General features: G+C 47.3%; 1 protein-coding gene across 1 annotated transcript in view; it reads right to left on the reverse strand.

The window, feature by feature from the left end:
- Positions 1-5,000, reverse strand: part of LOC311237989 (A disintegrin and metalloproteinase with thrombospondin motifs 19-like) — a gene marked incomplete at its 3' end in the record, with an annotated part of 279,286 nt that overhangs the window by 32,716 nt on the left and 241,570 nt on the right.

Here is a 5,000-nt window from a genome sequence, read left to right on the forward strand (position 1 = left end):
CAGCAGGTTAGCCCTTTCACTGCCACACTACAGCAGGTTAGCCCTTTCACTACCAACTACAGAAGGTTAGCCCTTTCACTACCACACTACAGAAGGTTAACCCTTTCACTACCACACTACAGAAGGTTAACCTTTCACTACCACACTACAGCAGGTTAGCCATTTCACTACCACACTACAGAAGGTTAGCCCTTTCACTACCACTACAGAAGGTTAACCTTTCACTACCACACCACAGAAGGTTAACCCTTTCACTACCACACTATAGAAGGTTAACCTTTCACTACCACACTACAGAAGGTTAGCCCTTTCACTACCACACTACAGAAGGTTAACCTTTTTTTCAGCACATCGCCTGCTCCACGAGAGGGAGGAACACACTCGACCACTGTTACACCCCGTTCAGAGCCGGCTACAAAGCTGTAGCGGCTCCGCCATTGATGGGTGCTGCAAGCGCGAGCGATCACGACTCCATTTTATTATTCCCTGCCTACAAACAAAGATCACGTGACGCCGTCGTGTCACGTGAGACAAGAAAATGGTCTGATGAATCAGAGGCCACGCTCCAGGATGCGCTCGCAGACACGGATTGGGATATGTTTCGAGAAAGCGCCAGTGACGTCAATGAGTACGCTGATACCGTTGTGAGCTTCATATCAACACTCGCTGATAGTATTGTCCCCACGAAAAAGGTGCAGGTTTTCCCAAACCAGAACCCGTGGGTGGACAGTACTATTAGAGCAGCCCTGAACTCTCGCACCACGGCTTACAACCTGGGCAGAGAGTCAGGAAACATGGAAGAGTACAAGGCTTCAGTCTATACTCTGCGCAAGGCTGTTAAACTTGCTAAAAGGACATATGCTGATAAACTGGAGACACAAATGGCACAAAACGACACAGGAGGCTTGTGGCGGGGACTGAAGACAATAACTGACTACAAAGTCAGCGCCCCCTCAATGGGGAGCGATGACGCCTCTCTCGCGGACAAACTCAACTCCTTCTAAGCTCGGTTTGGTGTAGACAGTGTCGCCGCTAGCTCTCTGGCTAGTGACGTCACTGGCGCGCCGGCTGTTGTGGAGGGGGGGGGGGGCAACCGCGGGGGGGCGGGGACGCTCTCTCGTTGTCGGAACACAGTGTGAGAAGAGCATTTATGCAGGTGAACATCAGGAAGGCTGCTGGCCCAGATGGTATAACAGGACGCATACTTAAGTCCTGTGCCAACCAGCTTGCCCCGGTGTTCACCGCCATATTTAATCAATCCCTGGCGGAGTCAGTGGTCCCTGCCTGCTTCAAGATGTCTACCATCATCCCTGTACCGAAGAAACCCTCCCCAACATGTCTAAATGACTACAGACCGGTGGCACTCACCTCTGTGGTCATGAAATGTTTCGAGAGGCTGGTCAAGGACCACATTTGTGCCTCCCTCCCCAGTGATATGGACACTATGCAATTTGCATACAGGACAAACAGGTCCACTGACGACGCGGTCTCCCAGGTACTGCACAGCACCCTCTCTCACCTTGACCGTCAGAAGGGGGGCTATGTGAGACTGTTGTTCATTGACTACAGCTCAGCGTTCAACACCATAGTCCTCACCAGACTGGTGGACAAGCTGATCGAGCTGGGTCTGAGCTCCGCCCTGAGCGCCTGGGTACTGGACTTTCTGAGTGAAAGACCCCAGGCGGTCAGGGTGGGGGGTCAGACCTCCAACACCATCACCCTGAGCATCGGGTCCCCCCTGCTGTACTCACTCTACACACACGATTGTGTGGCCAAGTTCAGCTCCAACTCCATAGTGAAGTTCGCAGACGACACATGGTGGTGGGGCTGATCTCGGACAACGACGAGAAGGCCTACCGGGAGGAGGTTGAGGTACTGGAACGCTGGTGCCAGGACAACAGCCTGCTCCTGAACATTGGTAAAACCAAGGAGCTGATCGTGGATTATAGGAGAGGACAGCAGGAGACACACACACCACTGATGATTAACCGGGCTACCGTGGACAGGGTGAGCAGCTTTAAGTACCTGGGGGTCCACATCTCAGAGGATCTGACATGGTCAACACACATAGACACAGTAGTAAAGAAGGCGAAGCAGCGCCTCTACCACCTGAGACAGTTAAGGAAGTTCAGAGTATCGGGGAAGATACTCCAGTCCTTCTACTCAGGAGCTGTAGAGAGCATCTTGACCGGAAACATCACTGCCTGGTATGGAAACAGCACGGCACAGGACAAGAAGGCCCTACAGAGAGTGGTGCGCTCAGCCAAGCGTACCACGGGTATTGCACTACCTCCCCTGCAGGTTCTATACAACAAGAGGTGCAAATCCAGAGCCTGCAGAATAATGAAAGACCCCCACCACCCCAATAACAGCCTGTTCCAGCTGCTGAGGTCAGGCAGACGCCTGCAAACCCCAGCTACTAGGACAGAGAGGCTTAGGCTTAGCTTCTTCCCCCAGGCCATCAGAGCCTTGAACAATGAACATTGAGTGCCACAGAACACTGAACTATCCACACACAAGCACACATGAACACACACACGACACGCACGCTGTGCACGCTCACACACTAGCAGCCACTTTAACATTTTAACATGAGCGGGCACACACTCATGCCGCACACACGCACACTTATGGCCAAAAGGAAAGGCCACTTTAAATTAGTATAACAACAGGAACAGTGTATTGCACTACCTAAGCTACCTAGCATGTCCTATATGCTCTGTAAATAAATATGTACAGATACCGAGATGTCACACCATGTTACCTGTTACCTGTTTATTGCACAATGTTATTTTTTTATTGGATTCTATGTTGAATGAATGAAATTAATGAAAACTTTATTTAACAGATTGTAGAATGGGTACAATACAGTACGGCTCAATACATACAATTGTTAAGGGGATGCATACCTGAGAAAGACGTTTGTCTTGTTTCCATCAGGGTCCCCCATTTTCAATTCATATAGACATTTATGACATACACAACATACATGACATTTATGGCATAGGGACATATAGGTATTTAGTACTGATACATTTGTGACATAAGCGGTATTAAAATATACAGTACTGTTACCCCTAGATCCTGACAGAGTATATACATATGATGGGGAGGGGAGACTGTACATTAGGAGGGGGTGGGTGGGTGGGAGGGAAATATACATACGGCGGGGAGGGAATATATACATGCGGTGGGGAGGAGACTGTCTATTAGGAGGTGGTGGGGGTTTTGGGCATTTACGGTGGCCAGTTTCGAATTGCAGCCTTCCGTAGGTGCTCTTTAAGAGCGGTTTTGAATGTGGGCAGGGATTCACATTCCTTTACAGCTTTGGGTAGGGCGTTCCACATTGTTGTGGCATAATTGCGAAACGTGTTTAGTCCCTTGTTTGAGCCGAATCTGGGTTTAACATGATTTGTTGAGCTTCCTCTGGTGTAGTGGTTGTGGTATTCACTGACCTTTGGGAAGTATTTTGACATGTACATGGGCACCCCGGTCGTATAGTGTATCTTGTAGACCAGGCCCATTGCAAGTTGCTGTACTCTGTCGTCTACTCTAAGCCATCCTAGGTTGTCAAAGTGGGCAGGGGTGAGGTGGGTTCTGGGGTTCAGGTCAAGTAGTAGTCTGACCAGTTTGTTTTGTGATGTTTGTAATTTTGTTTTAAGCGCCTTTGAGGTGCTTTGGTACCATGAGGTGCACGCATAGTCATAGTACCCTTGAATGAGTGCTCCTGCCAGAGTCTTCAGGGTATTCTTGTTTACCAGAGAGGAGATCCGGTACAAGAATCTAGTTCGTTGGTTGACTTTTTTTTATTACATTGGATGCCATTTTGTCACAGGAAAGATTTGCCTCTAGGATGGAACCCAGGTAGGTACCTGTATTGCACATCGTTGCGGGCAAGACCACCCTCATTTCATTGTATACTTGTATGCCGTGACAATTAAAACTCTTGACTTGACTTGACCTTCCACTACCACACTACAGAAGGTTAACCTTTCACTGCCACACTACAGAAGGTTAACCTTTCACTACCACACTACAGAAGGTTAACCTTTCACTACCACACTACAGATGGTTAACATTTCACTACCACACTACAGATGGTTAACCCTTTCACTATCACACTAGAGAAGGTTAACCTTTCACTACCAAACTACAGATGGTTAACCCTTTCACTACCATACTACAGAAGGTTAACCCTTTCATTACCATACTAGATAAGGTTAACCCTTTCACTACCACACTACATAAGGTTAACCCTTTCACTACCACACTACAGAGGGTTACCCATTTCACTACCACACTACAGAAGGTTAACCTTTCACTACCACACCACAGAATGTTAACCCTTTCACTACCATACTACATAAGGTTAACCCTTTCACTACCACACTACAGAAGGTTAACCCTTTCACAAATATACAAAGCTAAAATGTACAAAATGCAAAAAACTAAAATGAGGCATTATAGGTAGTGCAAATTTGTAAGAATAAATAGATAAAATATGGTATAATTTACAATAATAATAGTTTATTAAAATGTATTATGAATTGCTATGAGTTTATTTTTGGTACTTTGAGTGCCATTCAGCTCCATTGTATTGGAGTGATGGCTGATGTCTCTACAGCATATATCTCTACAGCAGGTATCTCTACAGCAGACATCTCTACAGAAGATATCTCTACAGCAGGTATCTCTACAGCAGACATCTCTACAGCAGACATCTCTACAGCAGGTGTCTCTACAGCAGATATCTCTACAGCAGACATCCCTACAGAATATATCTCTACAGCAGGTATCTCTACAGCAGACATCTCTACAGCAGACATCTCTACAGCAGACATCTCTACAGCAGACATCTCTACAGCAGACATCTCTACAGAAGATATCTCTACAGCAGACATCTCTACAGCAGGTGTCTCTACAGCAGACATCTCTAAAGCAGGTGTCTCTACAGCAGACATCTCTACAGCAGACATCTCTACAGCCAGGGCCGGACTGGG

This window comes from Notolepis coatsorum, assembly GCF_963971535.1.
Source record: "Notolepis coatsorum genome assembly, chromosome: 12".
Lineage (NCBI taxonomy): Eukaryota > Metazoa > Chordata > Actinopteri > Aulopiformes > Paralepididae > Notolepis > Notolepis coatsorum.